The sequence below is a fragment of the Cupressus sempervirens genome, chromosome 4 (assembly GCF_028749045.1).
Source record: "Cupressus sempervirens isolate cs-2001-9-10 chromosome 4, ASM2874904v1, whole genome shotgun sequence".
In the NCBI taxonomy this organism is placed as follows: domain Eukaryota; kingdom Viridiplantae; phylum Streptophyta; class Pinopsida; order Cupressales; family Cupressaceae; genus Cupressus; species Cupressus sempervirens.
Window position 1 is genome coordinate 336647276 of NC_143121.1, and position 19825 is coordinate 336667100.

The 19825-nt window shown below is 35.4% G+C and overlaps 4 pseudogenes; 1 reads left to right on the forward strand and 3 right to left on the reverse strand.

Annotated features, from left to right (window-relative positions):
* Positions 1–10640: 10640 nt before the first annotated feature.
* Positions 10641–11262, reverse strand: LOC149561397 (glycine dehydrogenase (decarboxylating), mitochondrial pseudogene; annotated as a pseudogene).
* A 5-nt stretch (positions 11263–11267) lies between these two features.
* LOC149561398 (glycine dehydrogenase (decarboxylating), mitochondrial pseudogene) lies at positions 11268–12073 on the reverse strand (annotated as a pseudogene).
* Positions 12074–13483: 1410 nt separating this feature from the next.
* LOC149561399 (putative aldo-keto reductase 2) lies at positions 13484–16943 on the forward strand (annotated as a pseudogene).
* A 1571-nt stretch (positions 16944–18514) lies between these two features.
* On the reverse strand, positions 18515–18996 carry LOC149561400 (cytochrome P450 76T24 pseudogene; annotated as a pseudogene).
* Positions 18997–19825: the final 829 nt, after the last annotated feature.

A 19825-nucleotide genomic window follows, 5' to 3' on the forward strand; every position in this document is an offset into this window, starting at 1 on the left:
GAAGCTATAAAGGAGATGTGTAGCTATAACCATTTTTTGACAAAATTACATAAGGAGGTGCAATAGGCTAGGTATGAAGATTTTGTATTAACTCCTACTTTTGGTTGGTTGTTCCTAGTACTATAGCTATGGTGAGTGCATATGCCAGCTATAAATTTTATCTGCTAGCATTCATGGACTTTTGTGGTAGAATCTATTGAGCTGGTGTCTTGCATTTTCATGAGTGAGATTTGACTAGAAGTTTGATGATATTTTCCTCTGATGCCCAAGTGCTTGATTCCAAGAATGATGAGATGTCTCTTAGACATCAATTAGCTTGTGCTACTGCCTTCAAGTATCAATGTTTCTCATCATTAAATGATTCTTATAGATGGTATAGAGAAAATTATTCACAAATGGTGGAATCAGACAGAAGTTTAATCAATTTATTACTAAAAGCTAGTGATCCATTTCTAAACATAGCCAACATTCTATCTAATGAAAGAGTTACTAATATTGATAGAATTCATGGTTTTAGGAGTATTCCAATGACTCAAGATGCATCTATGAGTGCTTATCAAATAATGAGTTACCTATTGCTTAACACTTAAATGTTGGGTGATGCGATGTGCTCCCCTACCCACAGGTGGTTAATTATGTGGTGTTCCATGTTCACTAACAGTCATGGCTTTTGGTGCAACGACAAATGGGCCCAAAAATTGGTATCAGAGCCTGGTTTTGGCCTGGTCATGGGTTTAAATCTCCTCGGTGCCTTCTTGAACCATGTAAGCACCTAGTATGCACATCGAGGGGGAGATTGTTGGGTGAGGCGACACGCTCCCCTGCCCATAGGTGGTTAATTATGTGGTGTTCCATGTTCACTAGTAGTCATGGCTTTTGGTGCAATGGAAAATGGGCCCTACATTAAATGGGGAGGCAAATGAATCTTATTTAGTCTTCTGAAAGGAATATCCAAGATTTGTATCAATGTTTGAAATATGAACTTCTAGAGTTCTTGCATTCAAGATTGGATAGTAAGTATGCTATCATAGAATCTCAGTTAATGAGAAAGCTCGTCTAAAAAATATTTATGAAATTAATATATGGTAAACCATGTCCAATGATATTCATGAGGCTTATGGTCCATTGCTAAGGCCTAAGGATTTCTATCACATCACTAAACTTTTTGATGAATTTTGGATCAATAAATATCTAGAGATAGCCAATTTGATTAAGTTGATTAACCTAATTAGTTGGTTTTGTTTAGCCTTGGATAAACCTATGATCTATAGTATTCCATTCTTCACTACTATCTAGGATTATATGCATAGTGATAAAGTAGATATATGGCTTTATGATAAGGTGCACTTTAAGAGATAGTGGGCTACCATCCAAGTGCCTACCTCAGTTAGGGATAAGTGCAAGACTCAAGTGTCTGCTTACATCAAATTTATTCATCAGAAAGATGCCTTTATAGCAATGGAAGTGGTGGAGCAATTAACTATAATGAAAGCACTAGTATACACAATACACACTAATTTCATAACATCTATTTCCATAGCTGTGGTTCCTACAATCTATACCAAAGTGTTTATTGACATGGCTGCTCCACTTCAAATAATCAATGAATTTATTTGAATGAATCTGATCCAACCAACAACTAGAAAGAAATTGAATGATCCATATCCTATGAATGAGCCTATTACTGACATGTCTCTTAGAACCTTTTAATATCTTTGGAGCTTAAGGATTTAAAAAAAAATGATAAGTCAAAATTCCATAAAAAACATAGATGATATAGTAAAGTGTTACAAGGAATATGTCAATACAATGTGTGGTGAGGCTCTACCTACAAGTTGTGGGATGTGTCATGTTGAGAAGTGGAATGAATTTCAATCACTTCACAAGAGCTAGGAGTCTCTTAGGTGTAACTATAATGTGCACTACTAATAATGAATATGAATAAAAAAATATTAAATTCATATTTAAATGTTTGAAGCCATTAATCGATTGGGAAAAATGCTTGGATCCATGTGTAGGATTGAGAATAGTAGGAGTTGGATTTAAAGAAGCTTACCTACAATGCATTGATTATGATATGATAGCATTGGTGGTACTATAGCTGTTAATAAAGTATGCATGCAATACTAAGTTTGAGTATGGTAAGTTTACCATAGGTTATGTCATGAAAATACCAACTAGAGATGTTGACTATACAATTGGTACTACTATTTCTTTAAATGATAAAAATGGGAATGCAAATCCTAACATGGATATATATGCTAAAATATTGAAACTATATATTTAAAAGGCTAAGGATTATGACAAAGCACTGTTATTAGGTATATCCATTTGAGTGTATCAGAGAGGTATGAAGGAAAAAGAGGTACCTCTTAGCTCTGATGAAATGGATGCCATAATTATGCAATTATTGGCTATTGACATTGATGGTTGTGGTGAACCACAAGAAGTGGAAGCTATGGGAAGGAAGAATCATTATCCTAATCATGTACATGCACTCAAACCTACAACTAAAGGAAAGCATACCATTCAGTATAGCCAGTATGGAGATAGTTCTAATCAATAATGTTAATGTGCCCTATGTAGTAGGGTTCATAGTGCTTGGGCCAGGAGAAGATATAGGGGTGTACTCAGATTATGCCTTTGAAATATATTTCAGTGAAGATGACCTCTTTCATATAACAAAATTTGAAGATAGGAGTGATCAAATGTTGTTTGAGTTTCTAGAGCATTTAGTCATAAATGCTGATCAAACTAGTATTTGAATGGTTTACTTCCATAACTTCTCACAATTTGATGATATTCTATTAATGAAATATTATGCTTCTCATGTGAAAAATGGATACACTATCAAACCTCTCATTAGAAATCTTAGGCTTTATGAGAAATCTTTGGCTACATTGGCTAAGACTTTATGTCTGCAATTAGGCTCTGAAGGATCCATCCCACAAGATGAAGTGTGAGTGTTGAATCCTTAGGATCTTAGAAAGTAGCTGCTAGAGTATTTGATACATGATATTCATTTGTTAGGTGGTGTTATGCTTAAGGCACAAGATATTTATAGGAATCAGTACAAAGTCAATATTGAGAATTGCTTGACATTGTTAGCACTAGCTATGACCATTTATTGTACCTGCTCTTATGACCTAGTTAGTTGGCCTATCCATATCCCAAGTAGGAAAAAAGATACATTGATTTGGTGTGGGTATTATGGAGGCCATGCTGATATGTATAAACCATATGGTGAAAATTTTTACTACTATGATGTCAACTCATTATACCCATATATCATGAAATCTTGCCCTTTTCCTGGGGGTATGCTTGTATGGCATACTAATTTGGAAGGCCAAGAATCGTCCAACTTTTATGGATTTATCAAAGCTTATGTAGTGTGTCCTAGTACCATTACTCCACCATTTTCACCATATAGGAATCATAATGACACTTTACTATTCCCAACTAGTAAATTCGTTGGCATGTAGTTCAATGAAGAAAAAATTTATGCACACAACTTGGGTTATAAGATCTTCCCAATAAGGGGTTACTTGTTTGAGAAGAAGCCTAGTCCTTTTGATAGCTTTCTAGTACTTTTGATAGCTTTGTGACATCTCTCTATGGGAAAAGGCAAGAAGCTAAGCTATTCGGTGACGATGCTATGGATTATGGATATAAGATCTAGATGAACTTGCTCTACAATAGATTTAGTATCAACCCCAAAAGTATCATAACAAAGGTATGCAATAGGATAGATATGACTATTTGACATAGAGGGACAATTTGATCTTTGGGGACAAGCTGAGTGGACAACACTATATCGTAAGTTACATTGGAAATACAGGAAATGTTGAGGACAAAGACTAGAATCCTTCAAATATCTTAGCTATTTAATTGGTAGCTATCATTATAGCTCAGTCCTATATTCATATGTACAAATACATCTCAAGACCAAACTATTATTATACTGATACTGATTCTACCATTCTAGGAAGTCCTCTGCCAGAAGATGAAATCTCTCTCATTGAATTAGGTAAGTTAAAGATGAAGCACTTTATCAAGAGAGGTATCTTCTTAGCACCCAAAAGCTATAGCTTAGTCAACAAAGAGGGTGGGGATATTATTAAGCATAAAGGGCTTGCTAAAGACTGAGTCAATGTTGAATAGTTTGAATCACAATACACTGATATCTCCTAAACCAAATAGATCACTATCAGTTCCAACTTCATAATCAATTGGCACACCCTTAACATCACCAAAAAGGCCTACCAAATCAACCTTAGTATCAAACTAGGTAGCAAAAGAGACCTTGCCTATGATAATAACAATGTTTGGGTAGACACACAACCCAAAGATGTAATTAACTTCAATGGTCAAGAAAGCCATATTCTGAGATTTGAATTGATGATCCCTACCAAGGAGTTTGACAAGAAAGAGAAAGAATATGTTAATCTATAGAAAGAATATTAGAGTATTGCTAGTTTGTAGAAAGATTATGATTAAAGTATTGCTAGCCTTGAGTAAGAACTTGCTAGTATGCAGAAAGAACTTGCTAGTTTGCATGAAGAGATGAAATTGCTGTCTACTAAGCAATCTAATCTATACAAGAACCCTACAGTGCAGTTAGTTACTTAGCATCCAGAGCATACCAAATTCCCCAAGGTGCTAGAGCAACCCACACTATACATGTAGCCTAAGCCAAAGGGGAAGGCTAAGAAGCTGAAGGGGGAGCTGACAAGTGAGGAAAAGAAGCCAAAGGAGAAGGGTAAGAAGTTGAAGAGGAAGGATAAGAAGGGTAAGAAGCCACCGTAAGCATGAGCCCTACCACCTACATCCTACTCAAATAGTAGGGGAAAACCTTAAATCTGATGCAAACAAAATAAGATAATATGATATAATGAGTGGATTAGTCGCAAAACTTGTCCCACCACTCACTACCCAACCAGCTCATATGGATATGTGGATTACATCAATTAGTGTTTTGTTGATATACATAGCTTAGAATAACTTTAAATAATAGGGCAGAATTAGAAAGGGCTTTCACTTACTCGGGATAGTTCATGACGTGATACAATGATGGGTTTAGAAACCATACTATGTTCTGAGGGGACACCCCTAACTAGCCTCCCAAATCCCTATATAGTAAGCATTTATGATTGATCTTCTCAAGCAAGGCAAGAATAGCAATAGAATAATAGACCTCAATTTTCTAGGTAGGCTGAAAATAATGCCTTTCCATCAATCATCCCACCCACCATAGGGAGGGACCATCTATGGAGGGCCCTAATTGGCTTGGTAGGTTCTAGTCATAAAAGAAGTCATTTCTTCAAGTATACTCAATCTCATTAAAGCTTGATTCTTCCTTGTTATCCTACTATTCTTATGGGCTCTCACTTATAAGTATGTAAGTAAGTTTGTAGTGAAGCTTGAGCATTCAATGATCAAAAGCCTCTATCCCTACGTATTAAGGCTATGCTCCTACTTAGTAAATTTACTCCCTCCAAAACCCTCAACTACTATAGTTATCCATCAAAAGTTATGGCACATCTGACCTTCCTTTGAACTATCCATCTAGGGGTAGGAGCCTCAATCCCTACTATTTTATGGCAAAGGATAGCCTAACTCATTACCTCTATCACTAACAACTAGAAACCTATGCATCGAGGGGGACTTTGACCCACCCCAACAAGCCAGTTCATTTGAGTCTTCCCTTCAACTAGAGAGAATACAATACAAGATGGGTTTGCCTTTTATGCCCTTAGTGACCTACTATTCCATGGCAGGCTAGGGAGCCCTATGATTCCCTCTGCACCACTTCCTATAAACTTGCCCCATAGAATTGTAGGGGAATTAGTTCATTAATAAGTGCCTTTAGATTAGATTAGAATAGTAGGGCTGTGCCCCTACACCACCCCTTACCAGAATTAGTTATCGACCTCTTGATAATACACCATGCCCCCAACTAGAATTATGCAAGGGGTCCAATTATCTACCTAATAGTTGGGCAGATCCTACAATTCTATGGCAGCTATCAAGCTTATTAATTGAAATTGGGGTTCTATTCTAGTCTAGTTAATTTTAGATTCCCTACAATTATATGTGGGCCTTAAAATTATATAGATAACTCACCTTATATGGGGAGCACATTAATGCCCATTATTAGACTCCTTCTATATTATTGTAGGGCCTACTATTCTAAAGGACTAATTGAAGGATCTCAGGTAGGGTGTAGGGTAAGGGGTCAAGAAACTATAGTTGCTTTCTCAACTTATAGAATAATAGATTATTCTAGCAGGTTCAAGCCAATGAATAGTAGGGACCCAACTTTTCACCCTAACTAGAATTCCTTAGAATGGTAGGAGCCCTACACTTGCATGAACTACTACCATTATTATGTAGGGTGATACCTAAATTTTATGGGGAAATTGCCATCCTATAGTTGAGAGTAGGGACTCGACACTAAAGCTCTAATCTCATTCCTCCCTCTTCTTTCTATAGTTATTTTTATATTGGTAATGGGGCCTCAATAATATTGGAGATGGGAATTTTATACACAACATGGCCCACTGAGGATATAATTGGCTCTCCCTCCTTGTTTTCCTTGTACCCCCTCGTGTGCATTGATATGGCGCTGGATACGAAGATCCCCAACTATAACTGGCATTTTTGGGGAATAGCTGTGGTGCATGTAGAGTTAGAGCCAATTGGTCTCTCATTGAGGGAGCCATTCACTAGTACCTTTGAGACCATTTTTCGACCATTATTGGTCGAAAACTCGACCCAATTTTTGACCAAACTTCGACCAACTTCGACCAACCCATTGGTCGGAATTTTTCAGTCAAAATTTTGACTAACCTTCTGGTTGGTTGAAATTTTGACCAATACATTGGTCAAAAAACCTCCATAGCCATGGTGCAAGTTCTGCCAGGAATTGGTCAAAATTTCGACCAATGAAGGTCAAAAATTTTGACCAATAAAGGTAGAAATTTTGACCAATGAAGGTCAAAAATTTTGACCAATGAAGGTAGAAATTTTGACCAATGAAGGTCAAAAATTTTGACCAATGAAGGTAGAAATTTCTACCAACAGGTAGGTGTAAATTTTTTTTTCAGGCATTCTATAAAACAGTCACATGCCTTGCATATGATATGACATTTTGCATGCATCTTGCACTCTCTCATCCAGCTGATGATGGATTACGGAGAGTGATCTGAAACCATGATGCCAAAAAACACACACAATCAAATCCAAAATGAACTTGCATTACAAATGGATTGTGGAAATCTGATATTGTTAATTTTGCATGCATGTCTACTAGGACAAATATATGTTTAAGTTGTGATTGTCTTGGTAGAAATGCATGCAATTTTACCAATATCAGATTTCCACAATCCATCTATAGTGCAAGTTCATTTTGGATTTGATTGTGTGTTTTTTAGCATCATGGTTTCAGATCACTCTACGTAATCCATCATTAGCCGGATGAAAGAGAGTGCAGGATGCATGCAAAATGTCATATCATACGCAAGGCATGTGAACTGTTTTATAGAATGCCTGAAAAACATTGACAATAACTAATATGAAAAATATATAATTAGTTATATGATTGAGACAAATCATGTACTAGTGAGTTGGTCAAAATTTTGACTAGATAAATTTTGACCAATGGGTTGGTCAAATTTGGTCAAAAATTTGATCAATGAAGGTCGAAAAATGAACCCAAATGCACTAGTGCAAGTATGCTCACCAAGTTGACTCTTTGAGTTCGATCATCAAGTCACCCCACCAAAGTGCCTCATCAAGGTTTAGGTCCGCTCATCGAGCTTGCTCACCAAGTTAGCTCGCCATGTCATGTCTCTAAGTGGCCTCACTAAGTCAGCTCACCAACTTGCCCCACCAAGTTGCCACTTTAAGCCCACTCACCATGTTAGATCGCCAGGCCGGCTCCCGAAGTCAGCTCGCCAAGCTGACAATTGAAGTACTCTCACCAAGTCTATTTCTGATTCGTTGTCTACAGCTTAAAATAGGAATACATCTACTAAACAAAATAAAAATCACTCAACAAATTTGAATGTGGTAGAAGAGTGATCAACAACACAGTGAATTGAGTTTATAGGTTTGTGGCATTGACTACACTTGCTGGTTTGAGAAGAGATTCAAAAGGAGGCCTGGTTGAGGATGTATTTCAATAGCAAGCAAGAGCGAAGACATGATGCATGAATCACTCTGATGAAAAGACTGGCAATGAATAACATGCAAACATATGCTTATTTTATAAACTTCAATGAAATCTATTTTCTCCTGATCAGATCAAAAGACTACAAGACATCACTCAAGGCATTCGCATCATGATCTTAGCCAAATTATAGGAAGTCATTGTAATCAAATTACTTTCTTTCAATATAATGGGAGGAATCTCCTTTCACAACAATTCACCAAAAACATAAAACTCAAAACATGTAGAAAACAAAAAGTAGAGAATGCCATTTAAAGAACTTTTTCAGTGTGCTAAAGAAACCTGGTAGGCAATACGGTACAAAAATAGATTAAACATATACCCACCATTTTAATCTCAAACAAGACATTCACTGAATTGTTATCCTATTTTAAAACAAAATCAAGATTCATGAAACTACCAATTTAAAAGGTTCATAGTGCATTCTATCCATTAAGCAAAGTGCAACTTGAGATAAAATTGTTTGAAAAGTAACCTTCCAGAACATGTGTAAAATGAAATGTACACTTTCTGCCAAGTTTGGATCAAGGATGTTCTACTTCTAGATGAAGAGGTTTTGCAAGTCTAAAATAAAACTACAACTCCAAAATCAATGACAATTTTTCTGTTTATAGTGTTACTGCTGCCACAAACATAGGAAAGATACATAAGAATATGCCCACTATTTAGAAACATCAGACAGTAAGACACGAGATCTTGAAGGGAAAAGAAGAGGAGGTTCATAGAATTAAAATTACAATTAACGAAAAAAAATCATTTTGGCATATATGTGAAAAAGAAAAACTAGCACAGTCTAAGCCAAGGATAAATTCCATTTTAATTTCAGGCTGGGCATAAAATGCATTCACCAAGCACAAATGATTAAATAATATTTGGAGCAAGTCTTGATCTATTTCTCTAAATTTAATAAAATTTGAACCCATCATCCAAAGAAGAGTCTTGCTTATCAACATGATGCACTTGGAGATTACCATTATCTCTACTTGTCTGATAAAAATATCTGGCAAGCTTCAGACCCAATAAGAAATAATCATCCTAGGCCTCAGCAATTCTACCAAAAAGATCTTTGTGCACACACAACAAAGCCAACAAGACAGAAAAGTTCTTTCCAAACACTTTATGGCATAATGTAACAAGGGAAGGAAAGTTTTCCACTATTTCCTCTGGCATTGTAGATACTATAGAGGATGCAAATGTAGTTGCTGCACCAGATTTCCTCTCACAATTTGCATTCTCTACAAGTGACAGCACTTGGGAAAGAGATCATTGAACAGTAGGATTGCCTTTTCCCAAAAAGTGAGTATGATCAGATTGATATACTTGATTGATTTTTGGAAGCAAAGTAGTCACAATTGTGAAAGATAATGACCTTGAATTAGCTTGTGAGAGGAAATATCCACTTGTCAACATAAGGATTTGACTTCAAACTTAGAATGAACTATATGAGGAAGAAAGATACACACCTGAGCCTGCAAAAGAAAGTTCATCACATTGGCTACATAGAATGAAATCATTGTCCGGTGGGCAAGCTTCTGACTTTTGGAACTTGACTCGACAACTCGAAGGCACTTTTGCAAGACACAGATCACAAGAGGGCTAAAATGTGGAGGTGAAAGATCTGCATAATTTTTAATGAGTAAGTTATTAATAAAAAATAAAAGAGTAAATGAACAAACAAGAAACTTTATTATACAGGCCCAACTAATAATTTTCACTTTTTAGAATGAAATTGTGGTTAGTGTCAGACATCTGTTTTCCATAATTCATTGTGCATCAACAACTACTCATCAAAGGCTAAGAAAACCATGTAGTGTTTGGAACTAGGCTATTATTTTCTTCAAGTCAAAGGGATGAAATCATTTGAAAGAAAAAATTATTTTTTTAATAAAAATATAATTAGTGCTACAGTTAAACTCAAGACAGACAAGTCATTCTATGATTCTAGATATTTTCCAATAAAAGAAACAGACAGGCATGAAATGGACTATCCACTCTAATTTGTGGAAGCTCCCCTGACAGTGCATTTGAAATATCTATAGGTAACTCCAAAATTAAGTTTTGGGATCATATCAATGGTTGTTAGTCAAAATTTTCTCTTGAATAGGGTTGTGAGGATATTTTGTCAGCATTTGGTTCCTAATTTACTCAAGAATTGGGGTCTGATAATATTGTCTTACAAATTGTTTATTTTACAATGGAGTTGTATCTTCTATTTTATTCCTGACTAATAGAAGTTTATCTGACCCTGAGATGATCAAATCCACTTGATAAATGTTAATCTCTGTTTAAGTTTTGCACTATTTTCTATATTAGGAATAAGTCAATTATTGAACTATCTACAACTATTGATTGCCTTGTGTTTCTTTTTATTCCTGTCAGAGCCTTCATTCAACTCTATCTACCCTGCTTGTCATTCCAAAACATAAGGATTTATAATTTTTTCTCTATACACATTATCTGCCATCAAACTAGTATGTTTAATGTCCATTTTCCCATTCTCAATTTTCGTAATCTCCCTTTTTATTGATATTGGTAGAATCATGGTTGAGCCCCATGGTGCTGTTGATATCATATCAAGTGGTTGTGGATTCCCTTTAGGAGTAGTAATTCCATTTATTGGTACGAGAGGTTGTGATGGTAAAAATGGTGCCAAATGCTTCTTTACTCCTATAGGCCCCATACTAGAGTGTAGAATGTAGAATGTCTTCTAAAGATTGAGATGACATACATCCACTCCAATTCAACTCGAGCTAGTTAGTCCAACCTGCACATTCATTTTTGCACCATCCATGTACACTTGACTATCATTGTCATGAATGATTTAACATATCTTATTTAATACCCTCCTCATACACACCATGCATTGAAGGATAGGTAATCATAAGTGCTACAAGGTTTCCTTATTTTCCTCTACATCCTTCATTTTCTTTAGCAACAGTTCAAACAACAACAATTTTCATTCCACACATTGTAGTACTTGCAAGATTCATTCCATGAGTTGAGACAGTAATGATAGAAGTTTTGATGCCCATCTCCCCTTGCTTAACGATAAGCATATAACCTTTACAATATCAAGGAATGGAGCATCCTCAACATTAATAGTGCCTAATTTCTTTAATCCACTAATAAATGCTCCCGCCAAACCATGTACACATTATACATTTTTTTTCAATCCCGCCGGACCATGATAGATTGCATACATAGAAGATATATTGTAATTAATGCCTGTATCATGTAGATATTTCTAGTGGCATTATCTTGCCTGATGTGTTGCTCCCTTGTCTACATTTCCATCCTTAGCACAAGATTCCTATGGGAATCCACATTAACTCCAATAATCCTACCAGGCATCATTCATTTTTACTCTTAAGATGTAACCAAGCAATATAAATGAGGGGCCCCCATAGTCCAGGGGGACACCAAATATTTGAGAAGACCCAAAGATGATATCCACCCCAAATTCCTCAGGAGGCTTCAGTATTGTTAGTGTAGAAAAAACAGAGGCCATGACAACCTTCACACCATTAGCATGAAAATTCTTAAGAAAATAAGAGTAATCAATAACTTCCCTCTCTATCCTAGGGTGCTGAAAAAGCACCCCACAAACATCCTTGGAACTATAATCAAAGTACTTTAGATCAAATTTCACGACATTCAACCCCAACCAACCTACCCTTATCTGGCACACATCAAATGTCTAAGGATGAGAGTTACTAAAAATGATAGAAGTCTTCTTATTATCTTTGGTTATATCATTACATATCACAATAGCCTCAAAACTAGTAGTGGCCTCATCCAAAAGAAAATCATTTGACACGGGAGCCCAGTAAGATCTAATATCATGTTCTAGTGATTCAAAAAAGATTCTAGTATATCATGGAAACCATGTTAGGAGGGGACAAGGGATGATGATGGGGCTGAAACCTACGATAAATTATACTCTATTAAAAGTATTAACTTATTACTATGAAAAGAAACATTTCACTTAACAAAAACTAATATATCAAGTACCTCCATTTGAAGAAAAATTATCACTTGTTGCTCGAACATCATGGATACTTAATTGATGAGTAAGTCTTGACAATAAAGATGCCTATTTTTTGAATCTCTCACGTTTCCTTTTTGCATTCTAATCTTCTTGGAGAAGTTCTTCAATCTTTGTTGTACTCTGAGAGCTGTTTGAAGTAGAATTGAAAAATAATATATGAGGAACACAGAAAAAAAATATAACTAGTACCATGGCCATATTAGCCACATGTAATTAACCTTCACCTGACAGAGCTATAAAGTTGAGTCAGCATTTTCTCTTTGGCTTTCTCAACTTGGCAGAGCACCACAGCCTGTCAATCATTGAAGGACAAGTTAATACTCATAAGAACCATATAGAAGAACACCTATTTCTGTAGTGCTTTAATGCAAGGATGTTATAAGGTTCTTACTTTGGGTACATTTGTAGCAAGACTATTCAGAACAACTTCCACATAACCACATACTTCCTGAGACATCAACCTCTACTCCTCCTCTAGATCAACTGGTCACCTGGCCATTGTATCCTAATTACAAAGAACATGAATAAACTGAACATTAGCTTTTCCTCAGTATTTAATTTGTGTCTTGTTAGATAAATTCAGACGCATCATGATCAATCAACCTTACAGAAGGAAAAAACCATTCCTAGCATTTTCATTAAATAATTAATAGAAAACCATCACAAATGTTTTTTACCACATTACATAAGTTTGTTTTAAGAATGCAGACTATAAAGCGTAGAGCTACTACAATTTTATTGTAAAGCAACTATGAGAAATAAATTGGCACATTGTTGAAAAGTCATGTGAGCTCCATATGAATGGATATTCCTAATAGTACATGAGTCTGTGTCTCATCTCACATTCAAACTCAGTGACCTTCATTACCTAAGTTGAATTCCTTCTAAAAGGTAGCAACTAAGAGATAAAAAGATTTGTATGGTTGATAATTGACAATAGTTCCATAGGGCAGACTAAAGGGGAATCTATTTGTCCATCTCACATTCAAACTAAGGTTTTGCATATCATCTCCACAATTGAGTCATTTTCTTTACCTTCAAAATTCCCCTAACCCATGGACTTACTTGGAGTAATGTGCACATTTTTCAGGCTAGAAATCCTACTTCCAATGCAAGAGGACTTCTCTGAAGGTAAGTTCAACATTTTGGATATGGGCATTAGAGCTGAGATACTATGTTCCCAGCTTGACTTTTGACTATATGAAATGATTCCTGAGACAATTTGGCTCAGAATTAGAGAGAAAATTGGGACTTTAATTAGAGTTGATAGTCTTGTTTCTGGCACGGGCATCCTTGAACCTAAGGAGGAGCATCTTGGCAGTCTCTTTGCCTCTCAAAAGGTAGGCTGCTTCATCCTTTGCAAGTGAACAGTATCACCACAATTTTTTGTAAGTGTCTCTAATAGCTGCAAAAATAACCAGGCAAATATTAAACCAAAGTTATCCATCAAAGTCAATCATAAATGAATTCTTACTATAGTAAAAATTTTGCACTTAGAATTCAACCAAATATCTCAGTAATGATAACTTAAAATAAATCAAAATGTATATAGAAATTTATAATATTATTCAATACTAACCGTTAGAGAAAGAATTTGGATCTTAGGATTCTTATTGGCAATGCATTTTTTAATTGCTTTGATTACTTCCTTTGCTTGTCTGTTCCAACACAATCATATTGACCAATATAGACCCTTCATTACTATCACCATATCCAAATGTCCATTTATAAGAAATAATTTAGAAGACAGAGCTATTAACCTGCTTTATAAAAACCATACCAACATCTCTTATGCGAACTCTATTCATATAACAAAGATGGGATTACATTCTCCGAACATGGACTACCATTAATGCATAATATAGAGCAACTACCAATCAAATAATGTCAAATTGGATTTACAAAAGAGGATAACAGTGTATTAATATTTGCAAAGCATAATCAAGAAATCTGAACCTAAGGTGGATTAAAGCAATTTAGCATGATTCTATGCCTTGTAACTCAGAGATGAAGGTATTTCCAAGTATTTTGTATGACTTCTCAAGTTAGACAAAAGATTATATAGACACATCTTATAAATATAGCCAAGATAGAATATATGACAAAAGGAGTAAGATTTCTTTGTGCCATTCAAGGTTCTTGGATAGGCAACATGAATAAAATGAAATGCTTTCATTTCCTTAAAAATTCTTGAAATCTATGTTTGATTGTGACTACCATACATGTTGATCTGAGCATGCCTAGCTCCCAGTTACTGCTATGATATAGTTTAAGATTACTGCTATAACTGATAAGTGGTGATGTATATGAGCAAATTTGGATAATAGTTTCTATATGTTAGGTGTCGAGAAGCTTCACTTTACAATTTAAAAAATGGTTCTACCATACATGTTGTTTTATGTTGTGTCATCTTGGAAAACATTGGATCATTCATGTAAACAAACCTAACAAGCTCTCTTGTGTGTTTATACTTAAGTTTTAACATTTCTTTTCCAGCCTACACTAGAAGACTCTTCTAAAAAGTAATTCAACATTATAACATAATTATGAGCTGCGGAAGCATCAACTGTACCAAATCCTTACATAGCTGAAAACTATATAACCCATCACTGAAAAGTGATCAATATTACTCAAAAGATGCATTTTTTAAAACCATTGATTGATCAAAAGATGCACAGCTTGTTTCCAGCTCGTACTGTTTCCATTTCTTAATCTATTAATTATTTGAGCTTGATTGTTCTAACACCGTGCATAATGCTTTTATTGTTCCTTCCTAAATAGGCTCTGAAAGGTATCAGAGAGAAGGTGCATATTGTAACTAAGTTTGGATTGACTTGGAGTAATGGAGAATTTGGTGTGAAGGGAGATCCTGCATATGTCAGGGCTACCTGTGAAGCAAGCCTCAAGAGGCTTGATATAGACTACATTGATCTTTATTACCAGCACAGGGTGGATATTACTGTACCCATAGAAGCTACTATAAGTCTTCAGATTCCAAACCCTTAACCTTGCACCAAAATACTATTTTGTCATGGTGCTGTAAGTTTTAAGATTCAAAATCTGTACTACTGTGACAGGTTTTTTATTTTAATCTTATTTATAAAATTTTGGGCAATGTTTTTTCTCCAAAAACTACATAGTTGAATCTTGAATTTGATTTGATGTGAGAAATATATTTTACATATCAATTCTTGAGATTGATAAGTATGAAATATTTTCTACAGCAAGTCAAATTGTGATTTTACTACAAGGATTCAACTGTGTGGTTTTCTAGTGAAACACATTGACACAAGTTATTTTAATAGTGGTTCACAAGAACTCATTTTTCATAAGAATGAATGGAACACGTAGTACTCATTACATTTAGATGATACTCATAAGGTGAAGCATTAAGCCTTTCCAGAAGGTCACTAAGTGCAATACTACTCCAACTTATTGTCATGAGAGATGAGTTCTTATGAAGCTAATGTAACATGAGTCAATGAATTTGTCTCAGAAACAACAAAATCAAAATTTCAAACCTCTAATTTCACTAGAAAATATGTGTCTAATAATCAAGGTTGTATGGCTTTGGAGGGCAAGATTGTATCTCTCTGGCTCTTTATCGATGCCTAGCAAAACATAAGAAATCTAATAACAAGCAAATCAGTTTTCCTTTTATACAGATGGGTGAACTGAAGAAGTTGGTAGAAGAGGGAAATATAAAATATGTGGGTCTGTTTGAAGCCTCTGCTTCAACAATCCGTAGGGCCCATGCAGTGCATCCAATCACTGTTGTGCAGCTTGAATGATCTCTCTGGAGTAGGGATTCTAAGGCCCAAATTATTCCCACCTCTAGGTAAATGTTGTGATGATATAATACCTCAACAGTCAGTAATTCAATGTTTACTTTATAGATTGCAGAGAACTGAGAATAAATATTTGTGAATTGGGTTCACAGTATATACCAAAAGTTGAAGTTTTTAATAAGATTTTTTTTTGAACTTTGTTCCATTTGAACTTAGATAAGGAATACAAGCTTACTTATATTTATTTTATTTCATTTTATTCCATTCATAGGGAGTTAGGGATTGGGATTGTTCCATACAGTCCTTTAGGCATGGGTTTCTTCAGCACAGGAGGAAAACTTCTTCAAAGTGTGACATATAATGACTTCGTAAGGTAAAGGATAGGATTTTTTTTCCCATTTAATAATTGTACCATTTTAAAGATGATCTGATGTTGAGTTCAAACATTGAGACTGAACAACAAAGTAAAATCTAAACAAAAATCTACATGACAAGACTGACAATAAAGGTGAAAATTAATTTGATTTGATTTTGTCATTGTTGATTGTTTCATATCATAATAATTGATCTGTTAAATAGGGGAATCCGAGGTTATAAGGTGAGAATCTTGAGCAGAACCAAGATCTATTACTAAAGCTAAGTAAGATCAATTTAAGAAAAGGGTGCAACCCAAGCCAGGTTGCTCTTGCATGGGTTCAAGACCAGGGAAATGATGTTGTGCCCATTCTTGGAACCACCAAGATGAAGAACCTAGATGATAATATATTCTCTCTCGTTAAAATTGACAACATATGACATGAATGAAATCAAAGCCATCTTTCCTGTAGATGCTGCAACTGGAGACGGACACAGAGCTGTTGATTTGCATTTGACCTGAATAAATTCAGAAATGCCCCCATACAACACTCTCCATTGAATTAAAGCACGTAAATGTTTGTGTTCTAGAGTAGAAAATTTGCAATTGAGCTAGATGAGTAAAGAGCTCTGAAGAGTTAGCAGCGTTAAAAAAAAAAGAATCTAAATGAATGGATTTTTTAGCCTTGTACTAAATCAGTTATAAATTCTTATTATTGAAAATGTAGTATTTTTAAAGTCTATTAATAGAGTATTTTCAGAGCTTATTAATAGAGAGCTTTTGGTAAATGACTCTATAAAGAGTTTTATAAACATGGTGGAAATATATTTCGTTAATAGTAATGATACTGGCATTTTAACATTTATGCATGACAATATTTATGGACTAGTGATAAACCCAAACCCTTCCACATGGATCTTAAGTAGGAGTTAGTAATAAAGATCCAATAAATGAGTCATAATGTCTCCAAGGTTCTCTCAGAGACTTCGATATTTAACCATTGTTACTCCACATAACTTGTGGGCTTGGACATCAGGATAACAATATGCCATTTATTATCAATGCATGCCAAGGATACATTAGAGGTTTTCACCCCATATGTCAACAAATTCACGTTTCAAAGTAGATAATCTAGAATGTCCATCCGGTGCCAATTACATGTTTTATTATCAAGACAAAGCACAAGAACCCGTAGCTACAAATAAATCCAAATTTCCTTGAATTTCCTTGAAACAATATGAAACACACTCAGAGAAGTGGTATAACATTGAATAAGACCCATATTACATTACAAAAACCATATAAAAATCTCAAAGTCTTTCTAATACAAATTTCAAACTCGTTTATGATCATATTAATTTAAACAAAAATAAGTATATAATGGTAAGAAGTTGCATGCAGAAATTATTTATAATATTGCATTCAAATTCATTGATATGAACAAAAGTAGTGCCATGTAGAGTGCGGGAAGGGTCTACGTTGTATGGGTATGTCTCTCTTGATACAGAGGTGTGACACTTGAGAAAGAAATGGTAGCCCTCGTTCACTATGTTGTGTACATAGATGTCACTTTTCTTGATACTTTAGAGTCTTAGACACTAATAAAATTATTGTAGGGAAAGTCAGTCAACTTACTAAATCTATTATGACACCTCCATTCTAAATGGCATTATCATATTAGACTTTGTGATCCAACGTATTGAAGAAATTACCTTAATATTGAAGAATTAATACAAGTGATGTTGCAGGTGTAGTGGGATTGCTTCCAAATTCTGACTCTTCCACAATACCACTCTAAATATATAGTCCATGTCTAGTTCCTTTGTGCTCATTCCATTAGGAAGACTCCAGTCAAAGGAGTGAACCAGCAAAACCAAAATTAAATGAAGCATCTTATCAGCCAAAGGAAGCCCTAGGCATATTCTTCTCCCTACTCCAAATGGTATAAGCTCAAAATCTTGTCCCTTAAAGTCCACAGCAGCTCCCTCTCCCTCCAAAAACCTCTCTCGCATAAATTTGGAAGGCTCCTTCCAACACAACAGGATCCCTCACAATTGCCCACACATTAACCCATACTTGTGTGTCTTCGGGGATCACAAACCCCCTATTTCACAAGATCTTGATGCTTTATGAGGGATCAAAAGAGGACCAAGAGGATAAAGTCGAAGCACTTCTTTCACCATTGCATGAAGGTAAGGTAGATGATCAATATCAGATTCCTCCACTCTTCTACTATGACCTACAACCTCCTCTAACTCCCCTTGGACTTTTTCCATTTTATCTAGGTTATGAATGAGTTTTACCATTGCCCATTCTATTGTTGTACTAGTGATGTCGAAACCAGAAATTAACAGATCCTGCATTATCAAAACACCCCATCCTCATTAACCAATGCTGCCACTCTCATCTTTAGCCCTAACTTGGCCTCCTCATTAGTAGATGACAACATTGATTGCAAGGATTTCATTAACACCGTTGCTGCCTCACCCATCTCCACGCACCCCCTATACATAGATGCCCCTTTCTCAAAAACCTTTGCCTTTGCCTCCTCCAGCCTGTGAAACCCTTCCTCCATTTTCGTCCTCAGCAACAATGAGTTTTTCCCACTTTAAAAATTTTTTTGACATATGAAGCCTGTGTTGGTCAAAAATTCGACCAACACGGGCATGGATTTTTAAAAAAAGATATTTTTCCTTGCATATTTTGACCAATCTAAAACATTTTAATAGATGGTCTAAAATTTTGGTTGAAAATTGGGGTCAAATGTACTAGTGATTGGAAAGTTACTATAATACCAAAAATGAAGACTACTTGAGCTAATGATAGAGGTGAAAAGAACTTCCAGCCAAGTCCCATTGATTGATCATAACAACATCATGGAAGTACTCCACAAACTCGAATATATAGAAACAAAAAGAAGATCTTGTTGAGAATAAACTAGATTGATCCTAGGATCTTATTTAATATGGGAAGATCTAGGATAGGTAGCCAACCTCTTGGAAAGAGTAATGTACATAGATTGGGTGAGTAAGAATGTAGCTCTATGGACTACTCATCAGACCACAAGATACACCTAAAGCCAGATCAAAGTCTACATCTCCACCCATTAAAAAATTCATCTCGCCCCACCTCTTCTTTGTTATAGTCGTAACCACATACTTTTGTTGAGACTAGATTCTATATATAACATGCCCACCAAAGTCTACTATTCTAAGGGAATAGGGCATTTATCCCTTTTTGAGGTGTTGAGGGTTAGGTATAGGGTATACTAGCATACCCTTATTGAGGATGGGCATGGGGTGTGGGGCATGGGTTTGGGGTATGGGTATGGGTTTGGGGTAAATTTATGAACTAATTAATGTCCTACAATTCTATAGGGTGTGGAGTTGGAACTATAGTTTCCC